Genomic DNA, 19827 nt, shown 5'->3' with positions numbered 1-19827 from the left:
TCGCAAAATGTGCCTAGAACAATGGGAGTTTCAAACACTGGTACCTGCTCCTTAGAAGGGAATGTAAGAGCAGGCAACCTCCCATCCATCCGGTCTAAAGAACAAAAATAAAATAAAATAAAGTACTGTATTATTTAATAACCCAGTCCTTCCTGTGTTCTTTACTTATTTTATTTCCAATTGGAAGTCTTCACACATAAACGGAAACTGTCTGTAAAGATAATTCATTCTCCACCCGCAGTAGCCAAAAAAAAGTCAACTGAAATGTAGACACTTTCAAAACAAAAAGAAATCATAGGCCAAGAGGAAGCAAAAAAGATGGGATGAAAGTCTTAGCTTGCCTTTGATTTATAATAAGTATCCTTTTAGTGCCATCTGCCTCAAGAAAAGAGATATTTTATCATTTTAAAATTATGTATAATTCCAATGTAACTTTTACAGTTGGAACTTTTTTAAAATTAAAAGGGTGCTAGCTGTTTAATTTTTTCCTTCTTTATCAAAGCATTATGTTGAAAGGTTTAGTAGCTTCAATGTCTTGGAATTTACTGTAGTTGCAATCATTTTAATGAACTAGAAACTAGAAACTGTGTAATATGCCAAAATATTGAATATACTAACAGAAGAAGAAGAAGAGTTTGGATTTGATATCCCGCTTTTCACTACCCAAAGGAGTCTCAAAGCGGCTAACATTCTCCTTTCCCTTCCTCCCCCACAACAAACACTCTGTGAGGTGAGTGGGGCTGAGAGACTTCAGAGAAGTGTGACTAGCCCAAGGTCACCCAGCAGCTGCATGTGGAGGAGTGGAGACACGAACCCGGTTCCCCAGATTACGAGTCTACCGCTCTTAACCACTACACCACACTGGCTACACAGCACATTCTAAATACCTGTGAACTGCATAAACATTTTTTTTCCACACTCTTTCTAGTATAGAGTTTGGGGGGGGGATGGAACTTCTTGAGAAACTACACAATGCGGATGAATTTGTGCCTAACATCATTTGTACTTAGCTTCAAACAACAGCAGTGGGACTGCACTAGAACCAGAATAAGTGATAATGCTTATGCAGCATATATCCAGAGCATGAAGAAGGTTGAGGTTTCTCTAAAACACAGTATCTCTCAGCCCTCTAGAGTGGGAAAAGAGGTACAGAAACGGTTGTTTACTTTTTCTTCTGCAAGGTTAATGGCAGATTTAGGAAGATTAACACAACCTGTTCCAGCACAATTCTGACAATGAAATTAAGTGTCCCCTGTGCCAGTTATAAAAATTGGAAGATTCATTCATAGATCTCATTCAGTACATGTCCATCCCACCCCAAACTAACAGAGCTAGGGGGAGGATGGAAATTGAGCTAAGGTTAGAAGGCAGAAGAAAGTCACAAATGGGCTAGACATGTACAAGTGAGCACGCAGCTGTGTGTTCAATCCACCAGACAGCGCTACCTCACATTTAACAAGGAAAGAAAGTTTCAGAATGCTAAAGAACAGAACTGGCCATTGATTGACTGGTGGAGGAAGTAATGATTTATAATGTGTCTCAACCAACCCACAGTAAGTGACAGTCTTGATTGGAACTCAGGAATAAAGGTCAGTGAATCTAAAGATTAAGCTGTGCTTCAAGTACAAGCAGAAGAGAGGTGTTTTCCATAAACAAGAAGGAATTTCTGAAGAAGCTGCAACTCTAGGTCACAGCAGCCAAAAACAAAGAACAATGACAGAAGAAGCAGTGCATATGGAAACTGATAAACAGCTTTTCAGGCATGATTTCTCAAGGGAAAGTTTAGACAAGTCCAGCAAAAATAGTGAAACTTGCTGCAAAGCCACTAAACATTAAATGAGAACCCTCCGTCCTCCCCCATGTCTAAACCTTGATTTCTAGTCACTGCTGCTTTTAAAAGAAGTTGATGGTCATCAGTGGCTTTAAAACTTTCTGAAATCACAAACCTGTATTTCTAAAAAGAATCCAAAAACCTTACAAGAGCTTTCGTACAAGAGGAATTTCACTCTCCATTTCAACAGCTTATATATCTACAGCTCTAGGAACAGACTGATCTGTAAAATGATTAATGTGACCTGGGGATAGGAGAGCTTTAACCAAACAAGAATGATGGGCTTGCCTGGTGAGGGCACAGGACCCATTAAAGGTTTGGGGGCTGTCCCTACAATTTTCAGCAGTAATCCAATCAGAATCATATCTCAAGAGCTGTACCTTCTGACCAAAGTGTATGCCAGATACACTTTCTGATCTCCATGACAAAGCTTGGCGAATTTATTAACAGTTATTTTGCATGCAATTTGGTGTTAAAAGAATTTTAATTACTGTGAAACAGGCATGCGTCTAACCTCTTGGGGCTATGGAGGAAAGCATTTTTTTAAAAAAATAATGTCTTCTAGAGTTTGTTTTGTGTGTGTAATTGAAGATGGAGCGTAGTCTTCCCGTAGGAATCTTTGTACCGTTTCGTGATTTACGTATTTGTTCTTGGCAACTTTAATCCCCTGCCATTATGGTCCACCACTTTCTTCCAAAAATCAGCCAAGATTGTTATAATCGTACATATGATTTAGCATTATAAGGAATTCAAGCAAAGTACACAGAGACAAAGGTTGTGGTTTCAGGGAGTGTAGGGCCTGCTGGGAATCCATTACTCTGTCCACTTTTGCCTCTGGCTTCACCCACTTATCTGAAAATGATTCTCCAAAGCATCAGGTTGCCTTCTCAAAGGCAGCCATAACCTTTTCACAAAGAGGGATATTGAAGATTGAGCTGCCATTTGTCTGGGCCTGGGTTCATCTGGCATTGCTCTGTACACCAGGAAGCTGAACCTACGGTAATCTTCCTAGTTTGTGAGTGAATTTTTTGGCTTAGTTTTCCACACCTGCGGATGTTATCGCTAACAGATATCTGTCTCATTGCCCATCTTCAACCGTCTTTTGACCCGGCACACTTCTTTCCATTGTTAGTGCTCCTTGCCTCTTTATTTTCACCTCTGTCATTTATTTGTGTTATAATAGACGGTTTGAAATTGTAGCTTTGCAGTATAATATTGATTCATCGCTTTACGTGTCTGTCATAGCCTTTGACTTGAATAACAACAGTTTACCTGGTGAGGTTAGCACTCCATCTATTTCCAGTGATCAGGAGGGACTGCCATTGCTGATGTAGACAAACAGAACCACCCATGCACAAGATGGCAATATCAGTAGGTTGCTGGGTGGGGGGACAGGGGTCTGAGGTTTTCAGAATACAAAAGTTCTTCAAAGGAGAAAAAAAAACATAAGGGGGAATCACCAAAATTAGACCCAGAGAATGCTGACTAGCAGATGGAGTGGACAAAGAAGCAGAGAGAAAGAATGGAAAGCTGAGAGAGATGGGAAACGATACTGAGTATTCTGAACTGGAGCACTCCCTTTGTTGCATGTCCCACTTGCAGCTTCTGACTGGTTGTTCTTTTGTTAATAGTACATAATAATCTTCTGATGGGAGCTAATGCCTGGGATATCATTGGCGTTGTCTCAGTGTTTGAATGAAAGAATAATTGGACCGGTCTCTCTCACACAGAGACACACAGTTAAAGGGTGAAGTTCATGAAACTCTTTATGTTTGCCTGTAACTTCATAAGAGCAATTTTGGCTCAAAGTGAGACAAAGGCATAGAAAACTATGGGTTAACGATTTGGGAGTAAAGGGCCTATTTCTTGTGCTTTGGTGTGGGGCCAACCTGATGTCTTCTAGGGTTGAATGCTTGTGTTCTACTTGTATAGTTGCAAGAATATTACAAAAAAGTCTCCAGTGTTCTGTACGCAGGAAGGAAACCACACTCTCCCCAGCAAACAGGTACCATTCAAAACATCTCATGACTTGCAACACCCTTTAAATACACTTAAATTATTACTCTTTAGCATGCTATGCATCTTCTTTAACATTTTATTTAAGATAATCATTTGACTTCTCAAAAGTCCCTGCCATTCTATCATTTCTTTCTTTTCCTTCAAGGAGGAGGAGATGCATCTGAATTGGCACCTAGTGAAGGCTCCTAAATATAATCTCAATTAACTTGTGAAAAAATATGTACATGAACTATTCATTTATAGTAATCTGTTTTATAACTTCTGGGCTTCATTATAAGAGCTTATGTAGTTGCCAAGTAACCAAGCTTCCGTTTGAATTGTGAAAACAGCATTCCAAACAGAGGGGGGCAAGATCTGCATGTGCTTGCAGGCCTATTTTTGCCAATTAAAAGTTGATCTAAAAGGCTGGGTTTCAATTAGCAGTCAGAGAACCAAATCTCTCTTTTCCAGTTGCAAGCACTGATAAATGTACTCAAGCTTCCTTCCATCTGAAACACGGTGGCCGCAGGAGCAGATAGGTTTCCAGTACAGTGGTACCTCTGGTTACGAACTTAATTCGTTCCAGTGGTCCGTTCTTAAGCTGAAACCATTCTTATCCTGAGGTGTGCTTTTGCTAATGGGGTTTTCCGCTGCGCGCACCTCCGGAACACAATTTTCGTTCGCATCCTGGGGCAAAGTTCGCAACCAGGAGCAGCTACTTCTGCGTTAGCAGAGTTCGTAACCTGAAACATTCACAACCAGATGTGTTCGTAAGGTTGGTACCAGAGGTACCAATGTACATAAAAAAACATTTAATCCAGGTGAAGTTTGAAACAACAAGCATCTAATTTATTCATCTGTATACAATATGACTGGGTCCTGCCACAGAAGGCTTAGAGGGCAGGCCAGTCGGGAAGCTTTACAATAACTTTATTGTCTCTTAAAACAAGAAAGACAAACACACCATGATACACCTGACTCCACCCAGAAACAACTAAGCCACGTGCCACTGGGGACTCAGCTATACATCTGCAAATAAAACATTTTAAGTGTATTGTAAAGTGAATTATACAAATGTAACACTAGATGGCGATGGTGAGCTATGGCAAATTCAATACTTTTCCAAAACTTTGTTTTTAAAGCATTTTCACAGCATTTTTAATAGGTGTCTAGATTCCACCGTAGTGTCTGAACTATATGATGGTACTATTCACATAGGCTCAAAGCCAAAATAAACTCTCTCCAGCCAGTATATGTTTCCATTTGCTAAGTTTATTGAAGGGTGAACGCATTCTGTCTTCAGTACATGCATTCATCTGTTCCTAAAACAATAAGCAAAAAGCTAAACAATGCTTTCTAACATTAAATAACAAGCAATGTGTCATTTTGCAATTTATATGCATGACATCATCATATGTGTTTTTTTCACAACACTGATGCAGAAACTCAAACAGCCTCCTCAAGGCACCCAGTTGAAAAATATCAGACAATAGATATAATTACCACCAAGGCCAAGTTAATAACACTGAAGAACCAGATCACTTCCACAGGCAGAAAGGCACAACACTCTTGCAAAAGCAGAGCACCTTAATAGCATAAAAGAGAGACAAGGATTATAGCTATCGTAATCATACATAGAACAAAGTCAGCACCAATCAATGTCAATACAAAAGGTCAAGTTTCTTCTTTTTGATCAAAGATTATGTATGAAATTAACATCTCTACTAGAAAAGTAAGAGATGCTAAGTAACTGACATGGATCAAGGAAATATGCATCATAATTCTAAGCTTTTTGTGAACATCTGAGGCATCAATAAAATGAAGATTATCTAATAAAAATAAGAGGTCATGAGGGATACATGTTTGTGCTGCTCGTCAACTGTGACATCTATGTTAACATACCCTCCAACTGCCTCGAAAATGCTGGGACAATCGTGAAAACCCTTATCACAGCTTCTCACTTGGTCATGCAGAATCCCAAATTCCCTTGGCCAGTGGACAGGTGCCACAGAAGCAGCTCCTGAGGGGGCAAGGGAGACACTGGAAGGAGACATGAGGGCTCTTTCCCAAAGCCTAGTTAGCACTTACCGGGCTTTGGGAAGAAGGCGAGTGGACTCTGGGACCTTGTCAAAGTCCTCTCCTTCCAGAAGCCAGACCTTTGGCATGCGGTCTCCATCACAAGCCCCTCCTCAGTACTTGCTTTTTGGTTTCATTGCCAGGTGCTGGCTGGAAGGCAGCAGAAAACTCTGCCCATTGAGGCTCTTCCCCACGGGGCTCCCTCTCAGCCAGGGAAAGGCAGCTGCACAGTTACGCCTGTGTGTCTCACTGCCTCCTCCGATCCCTTCACCAGGCAAGGCAGGCAGCCTTTGTTTACTTGACTCTGTCTCTCCCAGGGATCCACCCATATTCTCATTCTCTGCTTTGTCCTTCTCTACCCACATGTAGAGGCATACCTAGGCTCCCTTGGCAAGGAGCTGTATTGACTCCCCTCATCCCATGCCTTTACCTGAAAGTAAATTTCATTGAACGAGGCAGAGCTTACTCATGATTAGGCATGTATAAGAGTAAGTTATTCATGGGTTAGGGTTGTGCAGGGCTAGGTTTCTTAGGAGAGGTGAAGTAATTACTCCCACCGAGCTCAATGAAATCTTATTCAGAGCAATTGTGTAAAGGGTCCTGTTGCACCCAAACACGGACATGGGATCAAGTGGACTTACTTATGAGGCACCAGGGTGCAATCTTCCACATACACGTCATGAGGGTAAGCACTCCTAAACATAATGGGACCTACACCTGAGTAAGTATGTGCTGAATCAGGTTGCTAGGCTGTGACCCACAGAACAGGACCGCAACTCCGTGTGCGCTGACCTGATCAGGCCAAAATGCAATGCGAACCTTACATGTGCCTACTCATAAGCAAAAGCCATTAAGTTCACTGATACTTACTCCCAGGTAAATGTATAAAGTACAGGGCTTCACCCTGAAATATATACATGGAGGTATCCTGTTTTCCAATACCAGTGGGAGAAATAACTCTCTCACATTCATAAATTATTATTGCTATGATTATTTTGTTGCTGGGTATATATACACAGAGCAGCACTGGAATAATTAGGTCCCTGCCTGCAGGAACTTACAATCTACTGTACACACCACACATTCAAAAAATACGTCACAACTGAAGGTGCGACCCTAAACACGTCTCCCACTTTCCTGTGAGCAAAATCCTTTGCACTCTGCGGGGTTTACTTCCAAGGAGATAAACATCCAGGCTTGCACCGTGAGAGTAAAATAAGAGAAGGATCAATATACAGTATGTAGAATGAATATGAAAATAATGAATATATATACATATATTCATTAATTATTTAGGCCCCATACACATCTCATGAGAAGAGAAGACTCCCTGGAAAAGACCCTGATGTTAGGGAAGATGGAGGGCACAAGGAGAAGGGGACGACAGAGGATGAGATGGTTGGACAGTGTTCTCAAAGCTACTAACATGAGTTTGGCCAAACTGCAGGAGGCAGTGGAGGATAGGCATGCCTGGCGTGCTCTGGTCCATGGGGTCACGAAGAGTCGGACACGACTGAACGACTGAACAACAACAACACATCTAATGCACAAATCCTGGGTTTTAAGAATAGAAACAGATTTATTGCAACAAAATAAATTGTGCGGAGTATTTTGATGGTCTGGGATGAGCTGTAACATTGACAAGGAGGGGTGCATCACCTCCACAGCCTCCTATCATTTGAGCACTCCAGCTCCCTTTTGCTGTCTTGTAGCAGTGTGGGAAGGGGAGAGGGAAACCCTCTTTCCCTTTGGCATGCAGATGGAAGTACCAGGGGTAACCACATACCCATCTCCTCGCTGGAGGAGTGGGTGGGAGGATGCTGGGGAAGGAGACAGAGGAGAGACCTGCGGGCAAAGGGCATGCCTATCCCTTTAAAGCAGTGACGATGTAGAATAGAATGTCCCAGTTTTTGTCTGAAGAATGTTGGGAGGCCATAGGTTACACTATAGATAATGGTATCTCTAGTAACCTACATGTACAGATCCCAACCTGATCACCACTTAGACCAGCTCAAAAACAGACCTGCCTTTGCTTTACCCCAAAACCCAGACACGGTGAGCAGCAATTTTAAAATGTTGTAGAATAACTTGACATCAGTGTGGCAATAGCCACTGCATTATTAGCTACTGCCTATGGTTATAGGTATCTAAAGTTCAAAAAGCCTTCTGTTTCCAGACCATTAAGTCCTCATTTAAGGAGTGTATTACATTTGGTAGCAGAGAATGGATTGGAATTACTTATTACCCTTAGTGGTGAGGGGGGCAGGAGGAAAACAACTTTCTCAAGAGCAGTACCTTCCTGATCATCCAACCAACCCAGCAACTGCAATTAGTGACATTTATCTTGGGTAGAAGCCACTCTGAAATAATCAAATACTTAACATTATTTGTGGGTTCAAAGTGGAGACAATCACCTGAATTTCTGCCCTGGAATAAACCTAAGGCATTATTGGTGATTTGATTATAGCATCAAAATATTTTCTCCTCAATGAAATTACCAAACAAATGAAATAGGAGGAATTATGAAATGCCTAACGTTGCTTTTATTATACTGCTGAAGCTGCAATCCAATGCACGCTTGCCTGGAAGTAAGCCTCATTATGCTCAGTGGGGCTTACTTCTGAGTAAATAGAGAGGACTCACTGTAACTTAGGTATTTAATTTTAAGGAAGCATTTGTTGCTTTCTTTGTTTTTGTTTTTTCCCTTAAAAAAAATCTGATGTTTGGAACTCAGTATTAAACATCGACATGTTAACTATGTCTCCAGTGACTGCACTTTAACTACAGGTTATCTGTTAAACAGCACATTCCCAACTGGGGAGTTTAATTAGAGTGCAAACTGCTATACAATCCGCTTGCCAGATTGATGAAGGAAACCTCTTGCAAGGTGATCCAGAAGGCAGTGTTGGTGCCATTAATCATTTATCTTTTAGAGGGAATAACATCCCCACCCCCCAAAAAAACCCTTTCATTAAAAGCATTCCTCTATCAAATATTTTTTTGAAAATACTTTTTCTCCACCCTTCCACAACAACAACAGATAATTAAAAATCAGAATGAATCTGTGATGTTGTTGTTTAATCTAGCTGAGGAAGCATGACTCCCATGTTCAGAGAAAATGCTGTGTAGTACCTTCCACAATGGGTGTCTCATTATAGTTGCCCTAGTCCAGAAAGGCATTTAGCTGAGAAAGAAAGTGGAGCATTCAATTGACTTCAGGGATCAAACAGGTGAACAGCTGCCAGACAGATTCTGTATTGCTTTTTTGCCAGGTTGCCACCCTAAAGATCAAATCAAGGCATGTCAAAGCTAAACACAGGGGGCTTTATAGTCCAATCTAAAGGTACACACAATCTCGACTATGTCTACAACACTTCCAATACTCTCAGTGTTACTCCATGTAGCATTTACATGGAGGATATGAAGAGAGAAACACTAATCACAGTACCAAGACGCCTAAAACTTGAAGCAGATTTCAGGAAAAGGGGTGGGGAACCTATCCAGGATGGGGAACCTGTGACACTTCAAATCATAGAACCATAGAGTTGGAAAGGGATCCAAGGTCATCTAGTCTAACCCCCCTGCAATGCAGGAATCTTAGCTAAAGCATCCATGACAGATGGACATCCAACCTCTACTTAAAAACCTCCAAGAATACACTGTTGACTCATGTTACGCTTGTGGTCCACCCCTAGATCCTTTTCCCATGTACTGCTAGTAAGACAGGTGCATCTGGTTCTTCCTGCCTAAGTGCAGAACCTTACTTTCGTTGCTGGACTACAACTCCCCACACCCCATCTCTGTCCAGCGGCCATTCTAGCTGAAGCTGATGGGAGTTGGAATCCAGCTACACCTGGAAGGCCACAGACTCCATATCCCTGCCCTAGTGTGGCCTGGTATGATGTACTTTTCTTCTTTTTCGTGAGCAACACTGACCTGGATTCTTGGTAAGCTAATATGTCAGACAATGCTGTGTTAGAAGATGTTGTGGATTAGTACATAATAAACCCTTCTTGCCTTAAGTCCCAGATTTCAATGCTTTGGGTACTTCCCAGAGGGCTTGTTTTAGTCCATCCGATAACCCAAGGCCCTTCACTCATGCTCCCTTTCCTAGTATGAAGTGGTTCCAAAGGAAAGACTCTCTGCTGTAGTCTTGCTGGACTTTCGTTCTCTATATAAGCTGTGCATTGTGGGTAGTGAGGATTCCCCCCCCCCAAGAGTGTGCCTTGCACTTTTCACATTCCAACAGGGTCAAGATAACATAAAAGTAAAGCGAGCACAACTACAGTTCATATTTAGCTCAGAAGAAAACACTTGAAATATTTGTATGTTAGTACTATAATGCATTGAAATGACAAGTCTCCGGAGGGATAAAATTCATACCAGTGCTCAGCAAGCACTCTGTATAATTCACTTGCTCCATTTATTAAGTTTGAACTATTGAGAACAGCTCAGTGTCAGAGCAGAGGTATAGAGATGCACAAGTAGCCAAATCTTTTTTAATGATTAATAAAGGCATCTTGAGGGGAAATGGTGTCCAGTGGAAGAATTACACGTTTGCCTATCAGTGGAAGGCATTTGTAGGAGATAATTAGAAATATTTAATCCAACCATCTCATATATTAAACGTTTGATGTGGTTGTTTTTTTTAAGGTTACATGCAAATCTGTCAAATGGGTTAACAAAGTTCTGCATCCTCCAGGGAGACTCAGTAGGTAGCCTTCATTAGCCACAGATTACAGACTGCCTCGGTCTGTCAGTTCACCTCTGACTGTGTAGAAACAGTCCTGTTATGACTTGTGCCCGTATAGGCAGATATCCTCACATCAGGGATTACTTCTTTATGATTCGCCATCACAACATTAAATCATTTGCTATTTTGAAATTATTCCCATGAGAGCTGTATTTCTGACTTCAGGAAATTCATCTCAAGGGGGCCACTCTGCTTTTACATTGCAAGTTTAGCAGGAAACATTTTTTATTTTATTTTATTTTTTAAAAAATGAAGACCAATCACAATCACACCAATTCTCACATAAATCTCCTTGGCACAGAAGTGGTTGCTCGCACCCAGAATACAAACACATATTCTGTAACCTACCAGTCCTCCTCCTCTTGTGCTGCTACTTGTGTTTCTGAACATGCAGAGTTTTCCCAAAGCAACAAGAAATATTGTGAAGCAGCCACCGGAGGATACTTCCAGCCTCTTGAAGATAGAGCTTTTCTCTGACAGTGCTTTATTTACCCAAGAAATCGTGGCTAGCTTTATTCTGTTATTTTAGTAAAGCAAAGAAGTTGAAGCAAAGTCTGTAACTTGATGGAAGTATGTTTGATGAAGCAGCAGGTGCTCATGGCCACAAGCCAAGAGGGAGTTAGGATGTTTAAAACCACTGAATCAAAAGGTTTAAAGCATAGCTATCTCCATGCTGGACTGGGTCGAAGAATTTCTGGTTTCTGCTATCCAGCCCATCCTCACTTCCACCTGCCATAACTGCACCAAGCCTGCAGTTGTTTGCAGGTGCAGGAAATCAGGTTGGCATAATAGGGGCTCCCACGTCCACAAAAGGTCAACCCATTCAGATGAATAGAGGCGGTTCTGCACAAAGTGAATGGGAGTTTTTGCAGGGGCTCCATGTGCTGCTCAGTGCTCTAGAAAGGAGGCAGCACATTTACATGAATGCGTTCATATTCAGAATCTTCCTTTCTGTTCCAAACTGGCAGCTCATGCCATAGTCCCGCTAAATGTTACTACTACTTTGTAACTTATCTTCATGTGCTCTCAATTAAGCTGCCTTACTCCTGTTAAAGGTTTGAATGCAGAAGAATTTGGTGCATCCAGTGATTTTTTTCATTTGCCAAAAGTCACTGCCCCCATAATTTTTTTCGGGGGGGGGGCGGCGAAGTGCATTCCAAATCACTGCAGGGGTACAACTGCTGTGTAGGAAGGATTCCTGCTATTACTTGCAAGTCACACACACTCAAGCTGTGCCGAGTCTTATGCATGCAGCAAACTAGCTCCTAACGAAATTCTGTAATGAAACAGAGTCCCCAAACTCTTCAGTCTACAGGGCCGTCTTACCCATAGGCGCTAGGGGTGAAGGACACCGGGCGCTGGGCTCTCAGAGGCGCCAGGCCGAGAGTCCAGGGCCCAAGAGTTGAGTCCAGGGAAGAGCCTGCCCACTGGTCAGAGTGCCGCAGCAGGCTCTTCTGCTACGGGCGGCTCTGCACTGTGAATTCGGGGGCAACTGAGCCAGCGAGATGCTGAGGCGGCCAGCCAGCTCTGCCCTCCTGCGCACCTGGGACTGGGCAACCTGGGAGTGGCACCGGGAGGATCTTTGCTTAAGCTTAAGACAGCCCTGTTTATAGGAATCCTCCCATTGCAAAAGCCAAAGTGTTTGCCATGCCATTTCCTTCCACAATTTGCTTGCAAATTCACACTCCTTTCCTCTCTCTCTCTCTCCTTATCTCCTATTCAAGTCATGATCTGATTGGCATACAGACTCGTCTCTCTGCCCCCCGCCTTGCTCATTCTGCTTCAACATCACTTAATACCATGTCTTTTTCTGTGCCTTTTCTTCCACCCTCCTCGTTCATGCATTCACTGTCCCAATCAGTTTGATATTACCTTGCCTCTGTGTTCCACCCCACCCCCACCACCATTCCTGCCTCCCACAACGTCTATTTTCATTCAGCAGAACTCTTTCTTGTCACATATCATTTCTGTTCAGTGTGGCCAGCACCTTTTCCTTTGTCACTCATGCATTTCAGTCTTTGTTCACATACCATTCTTGCAATCATCTTCCCAAGCCTCCCTTCACACCTGTGGTTTTTGTTAACTCTCTTAAACTCAGCTCCTGCTTTCTGTTCGACCCATTTCCCTTACAGCTGCTGACCTACAAAAGATACTCCCCTCTTTCTCTACCTGTCTAAGCAGCCTGTTTGGACCCTTTTGCTACAAACCAGTCAACAGAAAGGGGCCCTGTTTGGCCTGCAAAATCTAAATATTTTATTAATGTGATCTGATTAGCTTTCTCTGCCAGGTTTTTTATTATTATTTATTATTATTACATATTTACTCTACTCCCCCCCCCAAGGATCTCAAGGTGGAAAACATAGTTCTCCCCGACTCCCTCCCAATTTCATTCTAACAACGACCCAGTAAGGTAGGTTAGGCCGACAGACTGCAGTTGGCCCAGTGAGTTTCCATCACATACCAGAAATGTTGGTTGCACAAATCTAGTGGATGGGAAGGTCTTGCGTGACAACCCCACTTCCCTCCAAAATTCGGACCTGACGCTGCCTGAATTAATATTACTCATTTGTGTGTCACCCGCACCAATGCCTCTAGGTGATGTGTAATATATTAAATGGGAAATGCAATTAAAAATCCATAAACACAATTATTTATATTGGGCACTGATATCAATAAAGCAATATATAAAAAGCTTCTCCATCCTAAGTACCAGCTGGACTTTAATGCAATACAATTTTGGGGTCTTCCTAAAAAAAAAACAACGGAACAACTTTTGGGGTGTCTTGTTTTTTACTTTTTGAAATATGGCAACCCTAGACAACAGAAGCAGCGGGTATATGAATACTATAGCATATATTTAAATACACAGCAACTGTTTTGATACTACTGAACTAACCCATTTAAATAATTTTTCCTTAGAAAACCAGATGGCAACAATGTTGGAGGCCACTTAGCTGAAAATAATTACCCAGAAGATTTCATGACCTCATTCTTAGAATAATTTCTCAGGTTATCCAACTAATTATGCTACTGGTCTGTTGGATATCAAGCGGGAAACTCGTCTCTCACCACTTTTCAGAACATCTGCCAGTTGCAAAGCATTTATAAAACTCTTTCCCACACATGCCCTTCCTTTTTCCCAGTTTACCCTTGTTCTGAAAGAGCTGCCCAAGTTTTCTCACTATAGTTCTTGCAGTTGATTGCCATTCTTGTTTGCATCTTTCAATAGACCTCACTAAGAAGTGTGAAGATGAGAATCCTCAAATGCGGAAATAGAGAAGATATGCAAATATGACTGCCGAAGGAAGTGCTATGTAAACAGTAAATACATGCAGACACTAGGATATGCAGTTGTTCCTGAAGGAGAAGTGTGAATGCTTGAATATTTGCAATCACATGCAATGGAATACATGCATACTAATTCATATATATATATATATATATATATATATATATATATATATATATTGCAGAAGATCAGAGGCATATCTGAGTCTCATCGTATGGCCTGGGTTGCCTATGCACAAATCCCTGAGGTGTGCAGCATGCCTGGCCCACAACCTTGTCACAGGATGAGAAGGGCTATGGCTGCGATCTGCCATGCAGAGAAGGAAAACAAATCCTGGCTATGTTTAAGTAGCATGCAAAGAAGGAAAAGGAAGCTGAAATGGCTTATCTCCACCCACAGTTATTATGTAACACTGGCTGGTTCATGGGGAAGCTATATTCCCTACCCCTACTTTAGTGCAGGGGAAGTGAACCTTTTTCAGACTGAAGGCCACATTCACTCCTGGGCATGTCAGTGCTAGGTGGGGCCAGAGTGGGTGCAGCAATGAATGTAAATTTTACTTTTGAACATTAGGCAGGTTTCTCACCCAGCCCTCCCTATCCTCCATCCAGGCAAGGAAGGGGCATCATCAGAGTTCAAGGGCACATTCCAACCAGGCAAAGACCCTGTGGTCTGGGGAACGAGAGTGTGGCCAAGAGGAATCCCAAGAGCTTCCCACCTGTGCTCTAGAGGGAGGGGGAGATACCATTATTACATCTGCTGTTGCCGATACCTCCAATACTCATCCACCTTCACATCACAAGCCAAACATTAGTCTAATATTTATTTTACACTTTCTAAAATTCTGTCAGTTTCTGATAACCCTCAAGGAGCATGTGTTGTTCTATATCATACAATACTTTGTAAACTACCCTTATCCTTTAGGACAGGATGGGATAGCCCCCAAAACTAGGAAAAAGAAGCCCAGACAGTTCCTGAAAAACAAGGTACTGGTAAGTAAAGGACTCCTACATATGCCTCATACAAAGTAGCATATTGATCAAGAAATCTAGGAGAAAGGTTTCCAGATTTCATATAGCATAACACAGCACTTCGTATGAGCTGCAGTTGCCAATGCAGAAAATATGCTTCGCAGTGATCTAGGCAGCCTATTGGAAAAAGAAATGCAGCTCAGAAGCCAGAATTAAAAACCAGCCACATAACTTCTTGGAAACAATAGCTACAAGACACAGAGCTTGTTTGAATGTCCTTGCTCAAACAGAAGTAATGAAGTAGGAAGGAACATGACCCTAGGGCACAAGTCAACAGCCTACCATAATGCATACATATGGAGCACAGCAGCTAGCATCTGTCTAGTCCTCTATGTACAGCACAGTGAAAGATGAGCACTAAAATGATATGCCAAAAATATAAACTGAGGTTGCAATCCTGTGCACAACTAAGCCTCTTAAATCCTAGCAGCCCCGATAGGGATTTTAATCAGCCTACAAGTAACATTGCAGCCTGAGTATACAATCTTAAGGTACTTCGAAAAGGTATTCTTGAATTATCAGCACAGCTCCACTTAGGAAGACCCATTTGTCAAAGTTTGCAGTCATACTGCAATGTTTATACACACTTGTGTACTTCTGCAATCCTTTACTTGCTTACCTACTTCTGAACTGACATGTATATATAGGATGGCATTGTCGGAGTACTTTGTTGCATACTGAGAGTATTACAATGCAAACTCTGAAACAAAATTACATAGATGCTCATATGATAACTTCCTAATGTAGATTTTCTTACGTCTTGCACATCCTTCAGTATCAAGGATAGAAGAGAAACTGCAATCAAGTAGAGCACAGTGTCAGCTACAAAGCCTCCCTGTTTCTGATCAATCTATTATACTTTATTGATTGGGAGCTGCTCTGAGAGTTTTTACTCAAGGGCACAGTATAAATTTTCTAAATAAATAAATAAAAATAGCAGCCGGGCTTGAAGACATGTCCTCTTGAACCTGTGTGTTGCAAACCAGTTCTTCAGCTGGTTGATTACCTCTCCCACTATCATTCAGATGTGGACATTACAGTCTCCACACCACCTGACACAATTCTTTTGGACAAATATATGGCATATTTCCCACAAGGAGAGTTTAGTTTCCCCCTCTTTTCAATGGGGACAGGTGGAATTCTAAAACAGGACAGAAAGTTCAGCATCCTGAATGCTATCTGCATTCCATATAGAGTCTCCTATACGCAAGTCACACACAAAAAATATCCTGCTGAGTGTGTACAGACTAATTAAGAAGTGACCATAACACAAGTGACTTGCACAAGTGACTTGCACAAGCTTAAACAAAGCACCACATATTTTTAAAAGTGAGCCCAAACTATTTTTAAAGCAGAAATATTGGCATCCTGTTTAACAGATGACTGGAGGTTTCTGAGATTTAGTAATATTCAGTAGTTTCTCATATAGGTTGAAGTCAGTGTGGTATGACTGTCTTTCTCCCACTTTACCAGCAATTTCCATAAAACATCTCATTTAGCACAATCCTAAACACATTTATATGGAAACATACCTCAATCACTCCAGTCTTCTAAGTAACTTTGGTTGGGTGTGCAGAATTCACACGTAAAATGAACTCACTTTCCTGACATCTGCAGAAGCACAGCACAGGCTAACTGCATGCTATACTATTAATTACCATGGTATTTCATGAATACTTTGATATTAAAATCTATTAATATTAGAAAAAGACTCATGTGTGTGCTGGTTTCATCTTTGCAGTGCAATTCCACTCAGAAGTAAGCCTCACAGAGTTCAGCTAAGCTTAGTGACTACAAGATGATCGCATTCTTAATTATGTAAAATGATTTTTATTTTTTTTAGGAACATCCAACTTTTTCAACAATAAGAGAATGATCCTACAGCAAGGGAAAGATTACTCCTGGAGTTTTGAAGTATAAAGTGGGGGGGGAGGGAGATTTGGAATCAAAAACCTATTGCTGCCAATTGCTCTTTATCAAAGAACAAATTTCTACATGGCTTGACCTTGGTGCATTTATCAGAACACTGGGGGAAGAAACTGAAATGTGAAGATGACCTGATCGACCCCAAGAGTAATGGCTTTTCAATAGCTGACCCAAACCAAAAGGTTATGCAGGTAAGAAGAACAATGCAATCCATTGACTCAAAGGGTCAATTTCAGCCTTTCAAAGAAAGCAGAAAAAGGCAAATAAAAAGGGTGATGGTGCAGGTTTAATGTGCAGGAAACAACTTCAGGGGTGAGTGTATTTTACTGGGAGAGAGAAGTGTAGCATTACACACATAGTATGAAAAATATTTTTTTAAAAAAATGACAGCTCAATCAGAATAAAGTGATAGCTACTTTATAAAAGAGAGAGAGAGAGAAACCTTCAATTTATGCAGGGGGGGGGTTTCTTCCCAAGGCTATATATTTTTTGCTACACATGAAAAAAATTAATCACATTCACAGTGAAGAGTTTGCAGTCTTAATAAAAGGCTTTGCCTTTATTAGAAAGGGAAAAAGTTTCCTACCCCCCCCTTCCATGGAACAACCTTAAAGCAGCTATTAGATTCACGTACCAGAAAGCACAAAAGGGATGTCCCTGAAGATTAGCTGCCTTCTAGTTACCCAACAAACCTGTGCTATCCTTGACACTACATCTGAAACATAAATTCATCATCTTGACATTCAGCAACTGCCTGGAAACACACACACACACACACACACAGCAGGAAACGTTTTACCATACACATTGTACCAGACATGGTTAATAAAACACAGTGAAAATATTGAGGCACACTTAAAGGCAGGAGGGAGGAAGGGGGGAACTACTTGGATCCCCCCCCCGAACATTTTAATCATACACAGTATCAAAAAATATAGCATGCATTCAGAAATGCCATGACAGCATCTATCACTTTCCCAATAAAATACATCTCCCCCCCCATGAAATACAACCAAGACACATACTAAAGAACAAACCTGCAAGGCATTTTAACCACGTTGATAAGAGACTATCTGTTCCAAGGAAATGATAAGCAACTGATCCCATTCTTAAGATCTCTAGAAAAGTGTTACAAGGAAAATGAATGTACTTTAAGCAGTAGGAAGATAGCTGATGGGGTTGTTGTTTTTTAGGCATGTGTGTTTATAATTCCTAAGATACTGAAACTCCTTTTATACAGCGACATGCTTGAAATTAAGATAGGGAGATAGAATGACTGAACTAAGCAGTTTCATTTTAAAGGCACATTCACACCCAACCTAATCGCGTTACTCAAGAATAAGCCTCACGGAGTTCAGCGGTGATTTACTGCCTAGCAAGCGTGTTTGGGATCAAAGTCCTTCAAACACCCTGGCCAAAAGGTGTACAACCAAATCCTATGTATGTCTGCTGAGAATTAAATCCCACTGAATTAAAGGAGGGCTTGGTTTCCAATTAATACCTCGGATTGCTCTGTTGCAATCTTGCGCTGCTTTACTGAACAGTTCCGCGTTATTGGACTCTAGGAACTCCTTCTGGCCAAAACATACCTAAGGATCGCGAGGCTAGTTTCTCCTGATGCTACAGCGACTCCTTTGCAACTCCCGTTCGCTGTCGTTTTTTCCTCGCCAAAGTGAAGACTACGGAACAGACTACATGATCTCACGTAGGGATCAGCTGCTATCACGTTCCCTTCTGCAGACGCCCGCAAACTTCTTTCCTGTATTGGGGGCTGCAGATCTGAACAATCGCAATGCAGATTGACGGCCACCCCCACCCTCAAAAAAAAAAGAGTCAGAAAGCGAAAATGAACGGTCCTGGGAGCTCGCAGGATCACTCCCGAGAGGGCAATTGTGCACGGACAGTTCAGTACAAAGGCAATACAGATTTTACACCTTCCCTGAATATTCAGAGGAGCGTGCTGAAAACAAAGCAAAAGAAATGAAAGCAATGATATACCACCACCACCCAAAAAAGTCAGCAGTACAGGGAGCGCAATCCTCCTCGCAGTTATTAGCATGCAGACGAACAGCGCGATCCTATCTGCCTGCCTACTCCGAAGTCAGTCCTGCCGAGTTCAATGGAGCTTACGCGCAGGTAAGCGAGACCAGGACTGCAGCCTCCGGAGGTCCAAGGGCTTGCCCCGCCCGATCCCTTCGCGATCCAAAAGAAAAGGCGGCCGGGAAACTAACAGGTCGAGGGGAAGAGCCCGCGCCCTCCAGCTCCCAAGTTAGCATCCTGCACGGGCGCAGCGAGAGGAGGCGGCGCCGAAGAGGAGGCTGCTGCGGCTGCCTCCTTAGTCGTGGCTGCGAAGCAGCTCCGCACTTACCGGGCTCGCCTGGGTCTGGCCAAGTGGGCGGCGGCGGCGGCGCACTTCCCCGGGCAGAGGAAGATGGTGGCTCGGTAGCAGCGCACCCATAGCCCGGCGCCCGTGTGCAACAGCCGCCCGGCGCTCGGCCGCTTCGCAGGGGAACAGCGAGGAGCGAAAGGCGCGCCGGCCCAACGCGCCAGCTGCTCCACGGCGCCGCCACCCGATTGGCTGCGTAGAGGCTCCCGCCGGCAGCCAGCCCAGCCCAGCCCGTCCACCTGCCTCCGCCAAGGAAGGGCGAGAGGAATCAATGGCAGGGGGGACGCTCAGCTCAGGAGGAGGGGCGGAGGAAGAGAGGGAAGGCGGGGACCCCGCAAACAGGGCTGCTGCTGCTGCTATCCAGCAGCTCTTTGGTTTAGCTCCAGAACATAGGCCAAGGGAAGAAAGGGCAAGTTCTGGAACTTTAAGAAAGACTCTTGGGCCCCTTGGGGGGGGGGGGGCATTTGCCCCGCTCCCCGCAGCGTCACCACAATGTTCCTCACCTGGAGCTCCGTGAGGGTGGGGAGGGGAACAAAT

The 19827-nt window shown here is 42.7% G+C and overlaps 1 protein-coding gene across 1 annotated transcript in view; it reads right to left on the bottom strand.

Moving 5' to 3' along the window:
- THSD7B (thrombospondin type 1 domain containing 7B) overlaps positions 1-19461 on the bottom strand; it is a 352151-nt gene extending 332690 nt beyond the window's left edge. The window contains 1 exon segment of the mRNA XM_033164079.1: positions 19273-19461. The gene's annotated coding sequence lies outside the window, so the exon portion shown is untranslated.
- Positions 19462-19827: the final 366 nt, after the last annotated feature.

This window comes from Lacerta agilis, chromosome 1 (assembly GCF_009819535.1).
Source record: "Lacerta agilis isolate rLacAgi1 chromosome 1, rLacAgi1.pri, whole genome shotgun sequence".
Lineage (NCBI taxonomy): Eukaryota > Metazoa > Chordata > Lepidosauria > Squamata > Lacertidae > Lacerta > Lacerta agilis.
The sequence above is the reverse complement of the archived record's forward strand: the minus strand, read 5'-3'. Positions and strand labels throughout refer to the sequence as shown.